Source organism: Aedes aegypti, chromosome 1, assembly GCF_002204515.2.
Source record: "Aedes aegypti strain LVP_AGWG chromosome 1, AaegL5.0 Primary Assembly, whole genome shotgun sequence".
NCBI classification, from domain to species: domain Eukaryota; kingdom Metazoa; phylum Arthropoda; class Insecta; order Diptera; family Culicidae; genus Aedes; species Aedes aegypti.
This window is the reverse complement of record NC_035107.1, coordinates 257,425,950-257,447,034: the sequence shown is the minus strand read 5'-3', so window position 1 is coordinate 257,447,034 and position 21,085 is coordinate 257,425,950. Positions and strand designations below refer to the sequence as shown.

Sequence of the window (21,085 nt, the reverse complement as noted above, 5' to 3'; positions counted from 1 at the left end):
GTGTACTGTACCAGGGTTGGGAAAAATCTTGAAATTCACTCTACAGTAGCCAAGCAAAGCCAATCACAGTCGGCGAAGCCACGTGATTTTCGCGAAAATTCAAGCCTACTACTATTACCATTCCCAGCACTGTACTGTACTCAGTACGCAGAGCAATTTTTATTGTAAATCTAAAGCTAGGCAAGCTAGAATATTTATGTCTTCGGCAAATTTCTTCAGTTCAACTGTACCAATAGGTCAGTGGACAAATAAAACTTTGAAAACATCCTCACTTTCCAGTGGCCATCGGATTGTGTCCCAGGGGAACCGATGAAGTGAACATTTCGCAATGCAACATCTCGACGGACACAAATATCTCAGGATTTGGATTTTTTATCAAGATGGTGTCTTCGGCAAAGTTGTTCAGTAGATTAAGGAATAATATGTGATAGGCAGCTTGTTCCGGAATTCTGCCACCAGTTGGCGCTAGTGAGCATGTAATTTTTTAGACACAGAAACCTCAAAATCCTGATTACCTAGAAAGATGGTATCTTCGACAAAGTTTATTTAGTAGGTCAAGGACTAACATATGATAGGCCATCTAATTTGAAATTGTGCCATCAGATGGTATGGCGCTAATGAGCATGCAATATTTTTATCACGAATATCTCAGGATCCCATTTTTTCAGACAGATGATGTTTTCGTTTAAGTTGTTCAGTAATTCAAGAACTAACATGTTAGTCGCAATTTTGAGACCTGTTCAAATAAGGTACCAGACGTTCTTTTAGGAAAACCTCCAAAGATTCTGTGCAACTCTAGAATATTGCTAGCAATCACCCAACATGCAGGGTCTATGGCGAATGGAGTTCCATCGTCGAACACCAACTGCTGACTGACTGGGGCATGTCAGCGTCTTGAGGATATGGTCCGTGTTACTGACTGACACACACCCCACAGATTCCTTCAAAAATTCCTTTCTAAATATCCACAGAGCCTCTTCCAGAGAGTTATTCAGCCATTATTCCGAAGATTCCTTCAGGGACAATCTCTACCGGAATCCTTCCAGCAATTTCTACACTAGGGCTTATGCCAGTGTGTAACCGTTTGATACAAAATTGTTGATTTTTGTTTTTGCTATATATGTTGAAAATCGGACCCTTCACGTTTCTTGTGCAAATACAGCAGAAATACCACAGTAGTGATAGGGTCCTGTACCCCTTGCGCTTAGCAGGAGCTAACTGGGCGTTTGGGAGCATTTAGTCTCCGGACCTCTTGTTCTTGTCTAGTATTTTCATTTCGGACCTTCGGTTCGGCACACCATTCGGTTTCCGGGTCTAGAAGTAAAGGAGCTTGTCCTCCACATAGGACCAAATATCTCAGGCCGTCGCCCCTAATCACCAAAGAGATTCCCCTCTCGGCCGTCCAAGGTGACCATGCCACGGCCGGCCGATTGCGCCTAAGATGGAAGACGCCTGCAACCCCACCGTCCAGTAACGCCCGCTGGCCCGTCAGTTGAGTTGAACGTACATCCGCCCACTTCGCCGCGAGAGTTCCGGCTGCACAGCAGGATTAGTGTCGCTGTGTCGGCCATTCGTCCACCCAACAGCAGAAGGCAGCGGTATGAATTGGTACTTAACAAATTTAAATGTGCTAGAAAAGTGAAAGTCCCCGTGTTAGTTTTTGTATCGCGAAAAACCCTTGATTACTCAGTAGCTAGCAGATCCTGGGATTACCGGAGAGTCTCTTGTGTCCTGAGTTGGCCTGGCACTGTTTGATTTACCGCTTAGTTTCAAGAGATTCCTCTAAAAAGAACTTTTGTTCGTCATGATACATTCTAGACCGGTTCCAATAGGGCTCCAGAAATATCTTAGCAATTATTTCAAAAGATTCTCCAGGGATTCCATAAGAGATTCGTCCAAAGATTCTTGCAAAAACATATTCATAGGGATTCCTTTGGAGTTCGCAAGGAATTCCTGCAGGACACAATTGGTAACCACAAGCATTATAAGAATGCACGCATTTTTCTACATATCAACAATACTGATGCGACATTGCTTTTATTCTACAAATAATAAGAGCTGTCAAATGTATCAATAAACTAATATTACTTTATGAAATGCTTGGTTGCTTTACAAACATTGATGCACTAGTTGGACTGTATACCGGGCCTTTTCCACTTTTCAATTACTTTAATGGTAGGCTTACTGCAGTGCAGCTGTTTTATATAAGCAATGATATAATGCTTCATGGTTAGTTGGGGAATGTATTCAGTGATTCCTTAATAGATTCCACCAGTGAAATTTTTACTGGGATTCTTCCAGGTGTTTCTCCCAGAAATCCGCCAAAATCTGTTTCAGGAATTCTTTCAGGAAAGCTCCGGAATTTCTCCAGAGATTTTTCAAGCGATTTCTTCTAGTATTCCTTCTGAGATTCCTCTAGAAAATCATTCAAGGATTCTTGCAGAAATATCTTCAAGGCTATACTTTTTTTAATTTTATGGATTGATTATTAGAGTATATTAAAATTCAATTAATGGATTTCATTCTTCAAGATTTTCTCCATGAGTTACTCTAGGACAATGTCGTCAAGAATAACTCAAGATATTTCTCTAGTGATTTCTGCAGATTTTTTTTCCGAAGATTCCTCCACATATATACAAAAATATACCCTGGAAGTCCTCTTAAGATTCTTCCAGGAATTATTCCGGAGATTTTTTCCGGGATTCCTACCTGGATCGCACTAGGGATTCTACCAGGGATTTCCGCAAGTGTTCTAAAACTCAGAAATTCATCAAGAAATACTTGCAGGAAGTCTCCATGAAATACCACGAGCAAAATCGCGACCTGAATTATTATAACGTTTTCTCCAGATAATCCTCCAGGGATTCGCCAGTAATTTCTGCAGGGACTCGATCTGGGCCTCCAAAAAATCCCTCCAGAATTTCTCAAAGAGTTCTTCTTGCAATTCCTTCAGAGATTCTCTTACTCAGGAATTTCTTCAGAAATTATTCTAAGAATTACTTTATCTACAAATTCCACTAGCAAAATCGCTACAGTGAGTCTTCGTGGGATACATCCAAGCGTTCTTCAGGAATTCGTCCAGAAATTCTTTCAGAAGCCTTCCAGATATTCCTACATGAGAGACTCATCCAGGGATTTCTCAAGTAAAATCTCTACAGCGGTTCTTACAGAGATTTGTTAAGGAATTTCACAAAGAATGGCTGCCGAAAAATCTGAATTTTGATTTCCTTTAGAAATTGTATATATTCATGAAATATGCCTTTCGTCTACGCAGTCTTTATTATATAAACAGCCGTTGAAAAAAAAGACCGCCTAGCCAAAAAGCATATTGATGTTCCAGGTTTGTTTTCAGGAATTCCTCCAGACATTTCCACAGGAATCCCTCGATAGGCTGATGCAAGAATTTATCCAGGGAGTCTTCCAGGAATTTAACCGTGGATTCCACAATTTTCTAGAGTTACAAAACATCTATCCGCATCAAACAAGGAGTGCGGGTTCGATTCCCGCTTTATTCCGAAAAACTTTTCGTCGAAAAAAGTTTCAAGTGTGAAATTGGGCATTGCGTGCCAGTCCGTTGTCTGGTGTGGTGCTTCCTTCAAAAGACAAATCGTCCACTGGAAGCATTGCTCCAGGAATCCCTCCAGGAACTTATCTAGGGTTTTTCAAAAAACTTCTTTAGGAAAGGACCCAAGAAACATTTGCCTATTTTATAATCATTTATTAAGCAATTTTTCACAACTACATACTGAATAGTTGCTTTATTATATTACTTTGCAGCTGCTACGCACACATTGTTCAAGCAAATCTGGCGAAATTATTAAGCTTCTTATCATTTAGTGACTGTAATCATATATTGTAATGATGTTTATTCAGGTTTCAGTTAGCTTAATAAGGATTGATGATTTAACAACGCTATTTTAACAAACTACATTGTTGCAGTTTAATTCAGCATCATGTTTAACAACATTTTAATTATTTGAAAGTGAAGCCTTTGTTCAGGCGTTGTTCACACAAATTTGGAGAAGTTATAAAGCGTGTCGTTGTATATTGACTTTATTCTACAACTTCAACATCGCTTTAAAAGCATTCATCTCAGCTTTTATTCAACTGCCACAAAATTGATTGAAAACAAATAAATGACTAAAAATAGCTAACACTGTATACATCAAATGCAGTGTATACTTTTCCCATGAATTAATAACCACTTTTAATAATTACCTGGATATTGGATTCAAACTCGAGACCTTCCCATCGTCAGCGGTATACCTTGCCATCTGCGCCATCCTTGAATTCATATATCAGCCTTCCAGTGCCCAATATAAACCTCTTGTAGCTGATTATTGATCATGCTTGAGCTTCTATTCAACAATAACTAATCAACACGTGCTATGCTGATCAACAACTGAATAAGCGCATTACTTTTGCTGCTGTTCAGTACTGATACGAGCTGAACTCAGTCGGCTATTTATAGCGCACAGTGAGAAAATTTATTTCAATGCTGGTCAAAAATAAAGTTATTCATCATTAAAGTTTATTCACAAAGTAAAAACAGTCTGAAATGATTAATCGAATTTCATAATAAGTTTTAACTTGTTAACACTTTAATTGAATTGTTCATTTAACTATACTAAAATTCATTTATTAAATGTATAATATTTCTACTAGGTTAATATTTTAATTATTTGTCGTACTTTTTCCATCTATTAAACATTATACAAATATAAAATATATTTCAATCAATAATCCTATGTCAGAAGACTGATTCAAAATATTTTCTAAACATAATTGAATATTGTATTGAGAAAGCATCAGTTATTATTGTATCCAACATGTTTGTGTATATTAGTAAGTTAGTCACGAATTCGACAAGGGCAAAAAGCCACTCACATAAAAATAAATAATAATAATATTAGTAAGTTGAACATTGCAATACATTAGGAATACAACGCAATATTTAGATATTTTGTCCATTTTTCAAAAATTTGACTATGGTGTGACCTCTTTTGTAAGGCTTCTTTGTTGCTGAACAATGTGTTTAGTAATCGTTATTTTGGACTTCTTTGGATGACCTGTTCGGATGATATAACTATGTTGTATTAGGATTTTATAAAATACCTATTCAGCTTTTAATCATGTTCATGTTAAACATGGGAACAGCTGAAGTGCGAAGCAACCAAATCGTTAGTTCGTCTCCTGTACATCTGTTTACACAATTATATTTGTTTGGTGGAATATAGGCTCTTTAATAGAAGAAAAAATGACTTGTTCAACTCATTAGTAAAACAATCTTGACAAGTCGGCAGAGATTCTTTGGAGAAGTTTAATAAGTGGTGATTCTACTATTATTCATTCCAATGAAAAATGTTGAACATTGACTTAAATTTGGATCTAAATACCATCTTCTCAGCCCTTTGTAGGGAACTTTTTCAGCTGTCACCATTATTCAACAATAATTAACTATGTATAAGTTTATTTGTGACTGTAAGTTGGGTAACCACTTTCATGTAACTATTGTTAAATTATTATTTATACTTCGATTATCATTAAAAATGTTATGATTAGTAACTTTTTCCGATATCAATAACGTCGCAGGTGATGATCACTACATTTGGAAAATTTAAATTTTGATATTTTTAATCCAATGTGATTAGAACTTTACCCTCGTTGATCCATTACGTCGCTATTACGTCCATTACGTTAATCCATCCATCGCATACACGTCTTGGATTTGATTTGAAAAACATTTGAAAATAACATAAAAAGAGATAATATGTTTTACTTGAATAAGAGCATACTCATATACTGTTATTCACATTGTTTATAAGTTTTACTAATCATGCTGGTCAACATTTTAAGTATTAGACACTAAAACATTTGTACGATTTGTTGTTAATCAAATGTTCAATATTCTACTAAAATGATGGCTACAACCTATAGAAGCTTTTAATCAGTTAATTGTTAAACTTCTTATGTGTTGTAGAACAAAAGCTACTATATTTGCATTTTCGGAGGTTTATTCAGCTCTTATTCAAAGCACAAACTGCCAGAGGAATAACAGCTTTTTTATAAGCGGAAAATTATTTTATTCAATTAATGATTCAACTAAAAATTTGTTCAGCAATGGTTGCTGCTATGCAGCTTGTATTAAGCACGTAAGTATCTTAAAAGCTACCAATTGTTCCTTGGGGAGTTCTTAGAAGAATCTCTAAAAAAAATCGAGGATGAAATTCTAGATGAATTCTTATTCATTTTGATGAAAACCTTGGAGGAATTTATGGGCGAATTTTCTGTAGGAATTTCTTGAGGAATTCTTGAAGAATTCCCCGGAGGAGTTTTGAGAGGCCCAGAACGAATCTCTGGAGAAATTTTAAGGGAAATCCCTGGAAGATTACCTGAAAAAATCCTTAGAAAAATTCATGTTGCGTTTTTCTGGATGCATGCCTGACAGAATTCCAAAAGGAATCTCTTGAGGAATCACTATATGAATTTGTGGTAAGATACAGTATTGACTGTTTAACGATAAACTTGCGATGGTCGACGCGCCACCATATCTATCTATCTTCTATATAAATAAAAATGGAATGGTGTTTGTATGTCACGAAATGGCTTACGAACGGGTCAACGGATTTGAATGATTCTTTCTCCGTTTTTTTCGTCAAGGGTTCCGACGTGTTTGTCTGTATCAAAATTCCAGGATATTCACCGGGAAAGTTGGAAAAACGAGCGCAAACGAAACTGTCATTTTGAATGGGACGATCAATAGCGTTTTTCAACAGCCCGCTTGATGGCAAGACGAAGTTTGCCGGGGTCACTAGTTCCATATAACGGAGGGTATTAGAATTAACTTGGAGGTGATGATTTGGAGGTTATTTGGCAATTTGGAGGTTAAAATCCCCTCCAACCACTACAGTGCACCCCCGTTAATTTGAACGGCACCTCATGCAAACCATCGGGGTTCATTTTTAATTTGAACATCTAGTCACCCTAGAACCGTATTTCTGGTTACCTTTTTCGCTGTTTTGTTTTGATTCTGCGCTCCGTTCCACAGCGTTCCATTTCACTTTACTCCGTTCCATGCGCTAGATGACGTTTGAACCATTTTTAATCTGAACGATGTGCAAATTAGCGGGGTACAAATTAAAAAGTGTTCAGATTAAATGTGGTCAAACCAACGGGGGTACCCAGTAGCGATTTTGCGGTGGGATGTTGACGTTTGATGACGTATTGGATAATACATTTGCAACTTTTTCGCATTTCCATTCAAAATTGTTAACTTCTGATGGTTAAATCTTAAGTTATTTATGGATAAATTTGAGTGTAATTTTTACAGTTTGTTATACATAACATTTTTGAACTTCTTTGTCAATTGACATAACTCAAAAAATTAAAGACATAGCTTCATGGTAGTTTTGAACTCATAAATTACTGATATCCAGCCTAAAAAGTTGAAAATTTATAAGGAAAAGCGAAAAAGTTGCAAATGTACTGTCCAATACTCTAGGTGTCTCACATAACTGCATGGACGGAGAACAACATAGCACAGCTGGACGCACAGGATTCTGTGTCTGTCCCAAAGAACTTGTCCGTTCGCGAGCATCGCGGGTAATGAAGACAAATGAACCATAATTGTATATTTTTTCGTCTCTACCATAGAAAGGACTGGTGACTTTTCTACTCAACAGAACTGGTAGATATTCTGTTTTGCACCGTAACATGCACGAGCGCAAAATCTATTTTTCATACCCGCGTGTCGCTTTGATTCTGTTTGACAGGAAGAGCGCAAGGATTATTGCATTTAAATTTGCATAAAAATTACGTTTTTCTCTCAGATGCATATCGGAGTATGGGAGCAATTCTTCATTCTATGTTGCTCGAATGTGCTTTGGATTGTGCTTGGAGCGAAAGAAGCGTTATAAATTATTAATGCGCATTTGCTTAAATTTTGGCCATCGAAAATGCTTTCAAGGTTGCAATCGAACGCCAACACGCTTATTTTTGGTTGATAAAAACTATCAAATTGTATGGTATTGACTGTGTTTAAGGATTCGACTTTGGTTATGCAGCTCGAGGTTATGTTCTTCAGTTTGACATGCTCAAAAACCTAAAAAAATATTTTTTCCAATAAAATCCAATATAATGGCTAAGTTCAATATGGCCGCATAATATAAGTATTTATGCAAATCCAGCCAATATGTTTTCTGTTTCCTAAAACAAGTTGCATGGGGGTCGTAAACTTATGTTTATATATCCTTAGCTAATGGTTTTGGTAGGTTCAGAAATTTTTTTCAGAAAGTTTCTCAAGACAAAATTATTTTATTGTAGATTTTGCTGCAAATTTTCTAAAAGTAGGTATAAGATTTATTGTGGAACAATTTTTTGAATCAACAAAATTGTTAAACTATTTTTCCAAATATATTCTATCTAAAATATAAGCTTTTTCATTAATGATTTCAGTGGATGAAGTTTGAACTCTTCCGCCCTATCAAGATATTGACTCGTTTTCAATAATCTCTCTTTCTAGGTTAACCCCTTTCACTCATTGTTTAGTTTTGTTTTTTTTTGCAACGGCTCCGCAGATGTGATTAATGTTCGCTTGGACAGAGCATCTGACTCTTCTCGAAAACTGGAAGAGAGTTGCGCGTAGGTCAGCTCCGGTCAGTTCTCCCGCTTCTCCGCCATTATCATCATCATCGTCATACACTCTCGTGGAAAGGTTTGGGGGCAACCCCCAGAAAAATATACAAAAGTTTTTTGTTTATATATCTGGGGTTATTAGACTTTTTATTGAAACTCGCTAAGGTTGAATCGTAAAGCAATGAGCTAATCTAGGTTGTATGTGTGTGTTTAACCAAAAACATTTTATACATTATGTTCACTAAACTTTTACTTACAGTTGTGGCATTTTTCTAAAAATAATCTAAAAACTGATGGTTGAGAAAGTTACGTATGTTTTTTTCAGTGTAATTTGCGTAAAAAAAAGCAATTTCAAGTAATAATTAAGTAAAATAAATCAAAACTGTTTGTGTTAAAGTACACACAAAGTAAGATTTACTCATTGCCTTTAGAATGAGGCATATAGAGCATCAATTAGACGTTTAATCCCTGGGACTTTTATTTTTACTTTTGTTTTATGGGATGACCCCAAACTTTTGCACGGGAGTGTACATCTCAGCTGGGAGCAAGGCTGCGCAAATGTGCAAAAAGTGCTTCCTACATAAATCGTTAAGCTGCCCCTTCGCTCCCACTCTGTCCGAAGTAATGGCCGGTACGCTGATCATAAGTACTGTGCAAAAGGATAGGACAAGAAACGATCAAGGAATGATTCCGCTACCGAAATTACTTGAGCTGTACGCAGCTGAGAAGTAGAGCTGATTTCATAACGTCGGTAACGCCTGCCGTACAAATCAAAGGGAGCTGTCACTTTTCCGAACGGAAAAATGTGCCGCTCAATTATTCCGCAAGTAAAAGTGACATTTCGCTCATACTGAATCAGCTGTCAAAATTACTTGGGTAAAAAGGAGAAATTTTACTTGAGTGATTTACGTTTCAGGTCCGTACTTGGCTTAAAGTAAGCATCAAGCAAGATTCCATCAGTTTGTGCAGTCAGAAACGTTACCACCCGTTACACGTTGAGAAGGTGGTGAACCACCCGTCAGTCAGTCGGTCGGTGGGTGGGAAAATCGTTGCCCCAATACGGTTGCAAATTTTCCCGACCACGTGTTCTCTGTGGTAGTGTGCTGTTCTCGGAGGAAAATATCGTGATCAGTGCAAATGTGATGTTAGGTAGTGATGTGACGCTTCGTGAATCACCAACACCAGTGCAGTGGACTGGCGGGCGACGATGACGTCGCTTCGTTTGCTCGTTGGTTCTGTTCGCTCTCTTCACGCGTAGACGATAAATTTCTGCGCATTGCGCGTCGGATATGAATCAGTCGTTCGGAAGATGTGGTTTCGGCAAAAGGATTTTGCGACTGTGAGAAAATAAAGATGGTCTATAGAAAATCAGAAACGGCTCCATTTATGACGTGTTAGCATTTATTTTCAAAGTTTGAAAATTTGCACCAAAGTCTATTAGTCTAAAATAATAAGCACGATGATATCAATAGTTCTACTGTTGAGGCATCATTCCGGTGACCTCTCCTAACGAATATTAAAAACACTAAAAAAAGGAAAAAAAAGCTCTTCTTTTGGTTTGCACTAGTGTTCAATCTTGACAATCATTCCTTGCTTAGCGCTTGTTTGAGTCGGTTGACAGGTTCCCGGTCTCATCGCACGGCACTTTTGCAACGTATTTTTCGGCTTTTTCTCCCACCGCCCGCGTGGGTTTTTGCTCAGTTAGTGCAATTTGAGTGCTTAGGCGATCGCGCTTTGCGAAGGAAGCGAACCAGTTTAACTACAGTCGACTCTCCACATCTCGATGTTCTATATCTCGATATCTCTCCCTATGTCGATGATTGCTTCGGTCCCTTCATTCTGCATACGATTTTTCTCTCCATGTCTCGATATCCTCTATATCTCAATATCTCCATATCTCGATGTGTTCCTAGTTGATTTTCGTTCCCAAGTTTCTCTCCATATGCCGATATGAGCATTATCAAAGGTTACTAGACCAGATTTCAGTAAATCAGAACCTATTGGAACAATTGGGAAACTCGAAATGAAGTTTGTTTGTTTATTATTTTCCTAGTAACGAAGTGATTTTCAATCTAGTGTTCATTAAATTAGTGTTCTTTATCTCGATCTCTCCCTATCTCGATGGTCCCTTCGATATCGAGATGTGGAGAGGCAACTGTAGTATCGTTCCACCGCAAAAAAAGTCATCACCAAAAGCTATAACGGTGATTGATTTTTCCCCCCGCACGGAGAGCAACATCGAAGCAGAACCGCCTTCTGCTACCTACGGTGCGTGGACGCTCTGCTGCTATACAACGAACGGACAAGTATCTCCACATCTATTGAATTGCTTTTGCATCTCCGAACAAACATTGTTGAGTTCAAGGTTGTTTTTCGCTTCGCTTCTGTCTCTCTCCCGGTGTTGTGATTCTTTCGACCAAATAGGGGAGTAGTGTACAAAATAGTCCACTGATCGGTTAAATTTTTTTTTTCGTTTTATTTTTTCTCCATATTTTTTTTCTATTTTTGTTGATTCGGTTGCGGTCGGATTTTTTTCCCGCATGGACGAATCGGATGGAGGCGATACGCCTCCTAAAGATCTCGTTGCTCGAACGCGGTTTTATCAACCGTCTTCGGCTGGGCCTTGGGTTGTCTATTTCCGGCGCAAAAATAAGATTTTGAATGTGCTCTCGATCTCTAGAGAGCTGACGCGTAAATATCCTGGGACCGTTATTCACCAAGTGAAGCAATCCAAGCTGCGTGTAACTGCACCTAGTTACAAAGCAGCGAATGAGATTGCTCAGCATGAGGCTTTTACTGTGGAGTATTTTATCTACATACCTGCCAGAGAGGTCGAGGTGGAAGGGAAAATCATCGACGCGAGTCTGACATGCGAAGACATTAAGACTGGCAAAGGCGTTTTTGAGAACCGGTCCATTCCTGATGTGGCTATACTGGATTGTAAACAATTACAATCAGTTTCCATGGAAGGAAATAAAAAAGTGTTTTCGCCGTCAGCCTCGTTTCGTGTAACTTTTCCTGGTTCCGTTCTCCCGAAATTTGTTTGCATTGATAGTGTTTTTTACCCAGTGCGCCTTTACGTGCCGAAGGTATTCAATTGTACCAACTGCAAACAGCTTGGTCATAGTGCTAGCTTTTGCGACAACAAGCCCCGTTGTGGCAAATGCAACCAAGCTCATTCAGAAGATGCTTGCACAAAGGAAGCTGAAAAATGCTGCTACTGTAGCAAGGATCTGCATGACTTGCAGAAATGCCCGGCATACAAAAGGCGCATTCGAAATGAGAGTCGCTCAATTGTGAAGCGCTCCAAGAAGACGTATGCGGAAATGGTGAAAGCTTTAAATCCGCCTGCAAAAGAGTCTTCATCAGCCATCCCAGTTGGTAACTCTTTTCAAGAGTTGTCTTCCGATGAAGCAAACGACGACGAAACCGATGGGGGAGATTCTTCGGAGGTACACGCACCCGGTAAAAGAAAGTCTCCATCTTCTCCGGGACTGCGCCGTAAGGTATTGAAATCTTCCCTCAGAAGTTTGCCTAATTCCAAAGGAGGTGGGGCAAATTTGAAAATCCCGAAGAAACAGGTCTTTGATGCTTCCGTTCCGTGTTGCAGCAAAGATCTGCCGCCCCCGCCTCCACCGACTAAATACACTTCGAAAAGAAGCTCTAGACAAGAAAGCAAAAGAAATGCTGCTGAAGTTCCTCGCTCTTCCTCGAAAACCCCCAGGGCCAGGCGAGGACTGATAACTTTTACGGCCCTTGTGGATCGCATATGTAATGCTCTCGGAGTTTCAGACTCATTCAGAGGCATTCTCGACCTTTTTCTCCCCGCAATAGAAGAATATCTCAGGGAATTGACTATCTCGTGGCCCCTCCTTGCTTCGATCATATCTTTCGATGGCTAATTCATCAAGTGAGGTACAAGATATGATCACTGTGCTACAGTGGAACTGTCATAGTCTAAAACCTAAATTAGACACATTTAAATTTTTGCTTCACAATTCCGATTGTGATATATTTGCACTTTGTGAAACATGGCTTTCTTCTGAAGATGATCTTAACTTCTACGATTTTAACATTATACGCCAGGATCGAGATGATAATTACGGGGGTGTGCTTTTAGGGATCCAAAAGTGCCATTCATTCTACAGAATCCCCATCCCGACTCATTCAGGCATAGAAATCATTGCTTGCCAAATAAACGTAAAGGGTAAAGACCTTTGCGTAGCTTCTGTTTATATTCCTCCAAGAGTTTCAATAAACCGCCGTCATCTTTGGAATGCAGTCGCCATGCTTTCATCTCCAGTTTTAATACTGGGTGATATGAACTCACATGGTACTGGATGGGGCGAATCTTATGACGATTATAGAGCGGCTATTTTCTATGACTTATGCGACGATTTCAACTTGAACATTTTGAACACAGGTGAAGTGACACGTATTTCATCAGACGGCAAAGAAAGCCGTCTTGACCTGTCTTTGGGATCAAGTTCACTATCATTCGATTGCATGTGGAAGGTGATCGATGACCCCCATGGTAGTGATCACTTGCCCATAATAACTTCTATCAAAAATAATTTTGAAAGGTCAGAACAGTCAATTCAGGTTCCTTTTGACCTCACTAGGAATATCGATTGGCAAAAATTTGCATCAGCGGTAACTTTTGGTATCGAATCATTCAACAGAATTCCTAACAGAATTGATTTATAAAAGTGCATTAGAATCCCAAAAGCAACGAGTTCCAAGTGCATCCTTCAAAAGACGACCAGCCACACCTGGTTGGGATGATGAATGCACTCAGTTGTATCGAGAAAAATCTAATGCCTTTAAAGCTTTTCGTAGATATGGTACCTCAGAACTTTATTTAGAGTACTCGAAGCTCGAAAAAAGACTGAAGAATCTTATTAAAGCGAAGAAGCGTAGCTATTGGCGACGTTTCATCGATGGCCTCTCACGAGAAACTTCAATGACGACGCTTTGGAGAGTGGCTCGCAACATGCGAAACCGCTCATCCTCAAATGAGAGTGACGAATACTCCAATCGTTGGATATTCAACTTCGCAAAAAAGGTCTGTCCAGACTCAGTTCCAGCTCATCCGCCTTTTTGGGAAACTCCAAGAGACGATTCTTTGGACAGACCATTCACTATGCTGGAATTTTCTATGGCTCTTCTTTCATCAAACAACTCCTCTCCGGGACGCGATATGATTAAGTTCAATCTTCTTAAAAATCTCCCCGATATTGCTAAAAGACGGTTGCTTGACCTGTTCAACTCATTCATGGAGCACAACATTGTTCCACCTGAATGGAGACAGGTTAAAGTAATAGCTATTCAAAAGCCTGGGAAACCAGCGTCTGATTAGAGTGTCCATCCCGGGACATCCCGGGACAAAAAATCCCGGGATTTGAAGAAATTCGGGATTTCCCGTTTCCCGGGATATAAATTATACCATCCCGGGAATCCCGGGATTCCCGAGGTGACTGAAAAAATGTATGAAAACCGCTAAATTAACAAGCAAAACAATGACATACTTTCTCAGAACCAAACTTTTTTCGAAAAAAAAACCTGAAATTCGTAATTTTTTAACCTCCGTCGGCTGGTTTAAGCCGCAAAAGACATGACAACCATAGTTGCGGAAACTTTATTCGATAAAGTAGAAAACAAAAAAATTATGAAGGGAAGGGAATAAATGGGTATTTGTTTTCATTAAAAGGCTAGATTACCAAAAAAGTAATAAATGTTATCATTAGTCTACTTATTACGTATCTTTACAACATTGGCCGTTTCCATAACCCTAGACTGATAAAGCTAATCTGAAAGTAATCAAAATTCCTAATTCTTAATAATTAACTATTACTTTGATCCACTACAGTACCTTCAATGGTTTTAAATCTCTCTTTCTCTTAGAAAGTGATGATGATGATGATTTTTCAAATTTTCTGGATAAAATTGTATTAATATTATTATGTTAAATGTTTATCATTCTTTCATTTATAATAGAGAATTTGTAAACTTACCCAACATACCCGTACCTAATTAGTCAAGGTAAGCTTTGATATATATTAAGTAAGCAGAACTTTATAAGAATAAATTCGCTGTAATTAATTTATATATTTTCTCGAAAATCAATCTTTATTTTAAATTAAAATTCCAATTTAATATGTAATACCATTGTAAAATGGAAATTTTACTTTCATTTCAACAAAAATACAAGTTTTAATGAAAATCCTAAGAATCCCGGGATCCCGGGATTTCCCGGGACGAGCATCAAATTTTGTCCCGAATCCCGGGACAAGCAAAATGGTCGGGAAATGGACACTCTACGTCTGATCATAATTCGTACCGCCCGATCGCTATGTTATCATGTTTAAGGAAATTGTTAGAAAAAATGATCCTATCCCGACTCGATCACTGGGTCGAATCAAACAACATGCTTTCCAGTACACAATTTGGCTTTCGCAAGGGCAAAGGGACAAACGATTGTCTAGCGTTGCTTTCATCAGATATTCAACTAGCCTTTGCTGACAAGGAGCAATTGGCTTCGGTTTTCTTGGACATTAAGGGCGCTTTTGATTCAGTTTCCATAGAAATATTGTCAGAAAGCCTGCACAATAGTGGACTACCTGGAATGTTGAATAATTTCTTGTACAATTTGTTGTCAGAAAAACACATGAGCTTCACTCTCGGTCATCTGACAACTTCCAGAATTAGCTATATGGGTCTTCCCCAAGGCTCATGTCTAAGTCCCTTGCTTTATAATTTTTATGTTAAAGATATTGACAACTGTTTGGAAGAACCATGCACGCTTAGACAACTTGCAGATGATGCTGTGCTTTCTATGAAGGGCCCACGAGCAGAAATTCTGCAAAGACCATTGCAAAATTCCCTTGATAATCTATCCACTTGGGCTAGAAACTTAGGGATTGAGTTTGCTCCGCAAAAAACTCAACTAGTTGTATTTTCTAGGAAGCGGTATCCTGCCCAACTAAAGCTTAAGCTGTTGGGAACAGACATCGACCAATCTTTGACTTCAAAATACCTTGGGGTCTGGTTTGATTCAAAATGCACTTGGCGAACTCATATTAGGCATTTAACGGAAAAATGTCAACAAAGGATCAATTTTCTACGAACAATTACCGGAACATGGTGGGGTGCTCACCCGGAAGACCTCATAAAACTCTATAAAACAACTATTTTATCTGTTCTAGAGTATGGCTCTTTCTGTTTTCTCTCAGCAGCAAACTGCCACCTGATTAAATTGGAACGAATTCAATATCGTTGTTTGCGTATCGCCTTAGGGTGTATGCACTCGACACATAATGCGAGCCTAGAGGTTCTGGCAGGGGTTTTACCGCTACAAAACCGATTCTGGGAGCTCTCGCTAAGAATACTTATTAAGTGTGGAGTGAGCAATACACTCGTTATCGAAAATTTCGAAGAATTGCTCAAACTGAATGCTCAGTCAAAATTCATGAGAGTTTATCTCTACTACATGTCATCTGACATTAGCCTTCCATGTTATAACCCCCCACGTGTACGCTTCACCAATGACAGTTCCTCTGTTGAATATGATCTGTCCATGAAACAAGCTATTCATGGAATTCCAGATCAACTTCGATGTATAACTATTCCACGTATTTTCAACGCAAAGTTCCAGAATGTCGATTCCTACAGGAGATATTTCACTGACGGGTCACGTATAAATGGATCCACTGGCTTCGGTGTCTTCAATGAAAACTCTTCCGCCTTCCGAAAACTTCAGGAACCTTGCACGGTTTATGTTGCTGAGCTGGCAGCAATCAACTTCGCTTTGGGGATGATCTCAAACATGCCCGCAGACCACTTCTTCATCTTCTCGGATAGTCTCAGTTCTATTGAGGCACTCCGATCGATGAAACCTGTTAAGCATGCATCTTACTTTCTTACAAAAAAAAGAGAGCAGATGTGTGCACTGGTCGAAAGATCATATAAGATTACCTTTGTATGGGTCCCCTCACATTGCCTAATTTATGGCAATGAGAAGGCGGACTCTCTCGCAAAGGTGGGCGCTGAGGAAGGTGAGATTTATGATAGAAGAATTTCACAAGATGAATTTTTTCATTTAGTACGTCAAAGTTCTCTTCACGGTTGGCAAAGCGATTGGCTAAATGGCCAACTGGGACGGTGGTTACATTCCATAATTCCTAGAGTTTCCTTGCGAGCCTGGTGGAAAGGTTTGGACGTAAGTCGAGATTTCATTCGCGTGATGTCAAGACTTATGTCCAACCATTACTCGCTAGATGCACATCTACACAAGATTAACCTCGCGCTGAGCAATATTTGTAATAGGTGTGGTTCCGGTTATGATGACATCGATCACGTAGTTTGGCAGTGCCCGGATATGGACGCCTCCAGAGCGCAACTTTTGGATACCCTTGCGGCCCGAGGTAGACAACCCTATGTTCCAGTTAGAGATGTGTTGGGCACCCGCGATTTCATTTATATGGTCGCAATTTACGATTTCCTTCGCTTGTCTGGTATAAAAATTTAATTCTTTTGTGTTCTCTTCTCCAGTTTTTTTTTTCTCTGTGTTGTCCCTTTTGTGTTGGATTGAGGATCCTGGCCATCCGGCAGACGAATACCGGCAAGAAATTGGTACCAACACCATGTCACGATAATAGAGCTACCACGCTACCTCCCGGATGAGCTGCAGAGAACCCTAATCCCAATCCTTACCATGTCCTTCCCTTTCAAAATTGTGACCATTAACCTCGAGTTGCCACGAGTACCCTGGCTCCATCCCATACTAACTTTGGTAATGAAAAAGTAAATAAATTGTAAACAGTACAAAAATGAACTTCGGCTCCGTAAAGCGTTACACGCATTTGAGCCCCAAATAAACGAACTAGTTAAAAAAAAAATCTTGACAATATCAACCTTGAACCTTCGGATCTTCGGAATGCAAGTCTTGTATCTTACCTCGACACCAACTTGCATCTGTAAGGAAGAGTTGAATTAATCTCAATGAGTTTCGACAAGGAGCTGTCCAAAATTGACTTCCTACAAGAGATTTCCCCGACAACCAGAATGTACGTATAACGAAATCAGCTTTTGCGTTATGCGATGTTTATGTGCGCAAAGTTTCATGCATAGGATTTTGCGAAAATGCCTTATACGTACATAACTGGAGGCTATATACATGCATATTTTATATGATGAAAGATAACATGCAATGCGAGTGCGTAAGTTTTATTGCGAGCTAGTCTGCACTCTTATGCGACTTAATTTATGATAATAAAGTTGATTTGACAGCACCTACGGATTGGTCCGACTTACCTCGTTTGAGTATACTGGACGAAACGAAATGTACGTATGAACTCATGAAATAGCGCTTTATGCGAGGAAAATCATCGATCAAACGATATCATGTACCATGTAGTGGTGTGATGAAATTTGTGTAAATAAACGACTTTTTTCGTAAACTGTTATGCAACTTCTGGTTGTCTGGGTCATAACCTAAACATTTACAGTTTAATAGTCCTGTAAGCTATGCATAGCAACTTCGTAAACAATCTATGATATATGGATAATTTCAACAAGTTTTTAGTGTTAATAGAGGAAATAGTCAATTTGCCCTGTAAATAAAACACTACACTAAACAAAGTATTTGCATGCAACACCCAGTGGCATGGTCGTAAAAACTACTGAAGAAAAGTATTCCAGTATGGAGCGGGAACCTAACGCTCACTATATAACACAATGCGTTTAGTGCCCGACGAGGCCGCAAATTTTTTTTAAAAAGAGCTCAGAAATGACAAAGTCTATGCACAGAGAGTTACGCGAAGAGGCTTCTTTGAATGATTGTTCTCCTTCGTCTTCAAAAAATGCCCCTATAGGAGGCAATATATTGTTTTGCTGGTCTGCTCGATAGCTGGACGGTTTGACAGTTCGATAGATTTGGTTTCACTCTTCGCGCAACTCTTCATTTATAATCTGACAAAATATTATTATTGTTTACCACTTCATAGGATTACCACTAAAAGATTCAATGGCTTTAAAACCATTTTGCATTTCCAAATAGAAGAATCATTCAAACTTTCCAAATGTTTGTTCGAACAAGTTTGGAAATAATAGCTAGAAAAACCCTATATTTTCTTTAATACGTTGTTCATAAGATTTTCCAACCAATTACAAACAAAATAGGGTCCTTTACTTAAACCCTTAGTTTTACTTCACGGAGCAAGTCAAAAGTACATTGGAATATATTACGGCATCATTCGAATGAGTTTAGTAACTTGGAAAAAGTAGAAAAGATAATCCCTTAACACCCCACGTATTATCAAAAAGAGAATTCTTCCGTAAAAAATATTAAAAGTCGATATCTGGATAAAATTTTCAAAAGTTTTTGTCTGCTTGTTGATCTTAATTAAATATACTCATTTTCTAAGTAACTCCCAACAGTGATGCATTTCAAACTGAACGCGAGCCAAAAGTGAACTGAACGCGTTCCAATTTTGCACGAGAACGCAGCAAACATTAAACTCTCGTGCAAAATTCTGACACTGCTCAATTCAAAATGCACAATGCAGAACTACGTCGATCTGTATTCAATTCACCTCACTCAAAATATATGAAACGTTAAACGTTCCAAAATAACTTTCGTAAATCTTTCGCATTAAAATATGTTGTGCGACTGCCATAATATCAAATATTCATTGCGCGTTCAATTTTAAGCTCCAACGGGTTCAAATTTTTGAACTGATCAATGTTCAAGCCTACTTGATCCCTCGTTCAAAAATTTGAACTGGAATGCAAACTGAATGCGTTCAAATGCAACACTGACTCGCATATTTTTCTTAAATTGTTTCATAATTTGTAGTTAAATGTATTTAGCCTATAAAATTTGAACAAAAAATTTTGAATCGTTTTCAATGTCTAGACGCTACAATACTTTATTTTAATAGACATTCCCTATCACATGATGCAGCTCACAATCCTCCGAACAAATCAAGCATTTCAGATGACTGATCGTTGCCAAATATTTCATAAGTTTATTCAATCAAGCAACATTAACGAACTACTATTAAGAATGCAGAATTTCCTTAGGAAATTGCCTACCTTTAGGCCGCGGTTCAAGGTGTCTTTATTTTTTAAATAATTCCAAAAGTAAATGACTTGTAAGAGTTTGGTATTCATATTTGGGTTCATGATTTGAGTAAGCAACGACATGTTCAATGTTACCGAACGTTGTTTACATGAGTGATCAATGTTACCCCATATCAGCTAAATCAAAAAATCATCCAAAACATTTATTTAAACATACTTCAATTTTTTGAAAACCAAATTACAGTATAGTATAGTCATGAGCGGTGGGTGCCAGTACTTGTTTTGAAAATATAAAACTAGCGACATTTGCATTTTCGAATGAAAAATTTAAGAAATATCCATAAAACTGATCAATGTTATCCCGGATTACGGTACTACATTTATATTTATGGTGTTTGTTAAAATTATTTGCAGGTATAGTATTCCACTTCAAGTAAGAAAATTCGTGTTTTTACTACTGTTCCACAGTTTTTGACTGAGAGCTTTCTATGCCAAACTTTGGCAACAAATTATATATCGTGTGGCAGGTACGATGATACTCACCACTCAGAGAAGTCAAGAAAATTTTCATTACGCAAAAATCGAAATTTTATATGGAGCATTTTCACTTTCCTATTGGCTCTTTAAATTGGCTGCCATGTGGTTTCCCAGTCGTTGTGTATTTCGATGTTGAGTAGCTTCTCTTGCAGTTGCAACGCGTGAAATAGCACGGCTAAACAGCCATTCTGGCTCCCAGAAGTGTTGAATACTAGCATAATATTCTAGTGTGTGCGGTATGAAAACAGAAACACCGCAAAAACCGTGAAAACAAATGAAAAGTCTTCGGCACGAGTCGGGACAGTGAAAAACGAAGAAAATTGAGCTCGTGTTGGGAAATGTCAGTACGGGATTGTCAAAATTTCTCGGAAAACATCTGGACAATTTAGTATTTAGCGGAAGTTTCGAGATTGACCAAAGTTCGTTTCGAGTTGCAGATACGCGCTTCAGGTAGAAGAAATCGAATAAAGTGAAACATAACAGTACAGTGATTTGGGCAGTTCGAATAAGCCCCGAAATGGATTGTTGCGGGCAATGCAATGACCTGCAATGGAAATTGAGTGATAAACAACGGAACTGGCTGAAACGTCGATAATTGATTGAATGGCACAGGTTGTAAAAGTGTGATGTAATCTGCTGAAAGTCGGACCGGTTGTTTGAGTTATGTGTCCCATGCTAGAGATACGACATCCATTTTTCATTGACATCGGCATCGCCATAAGTAACCCATGTGTTCCGTGGTTCACTTTCCTAATCTGTAAAGAAATCCAAAGCTGAATTCTTATCATCCAACTTCCAACACACATTAGGGTATATGTAGAGATAGTGTTGT

The 21,085-nt window shown here is 38.5% G+C and overlaps 1 protein-coding gene across 4 annotated transcripts in view; it reads left to right on the top strand.

Moving 5' to 3' along the window:
• The first annotated feature begins 20,423 nt into the window (after window positions 1-20,423).
• LOC5567292 (alpha-1,6-mannosyl-glycoprotein 2-beta-N-acetylglucosaminyltransferase) overlaps window positions 20,424-21,085 on the top strand; it is a 318,648-nt gene continuing 317,986 nt past the window's right edge. For 2 of the 4 annotated variants that reach the window (XM_021837631.1, XM_021837627.1), the window contains exon 1: window positions 20,424-20,703. The gene's annotated coding sequence lies outside the window, so the exon portion shown is untranslated. The other 2 variants (XM_021837632.1, XM_021837628.1) reach the window with 1 other exon arrangement.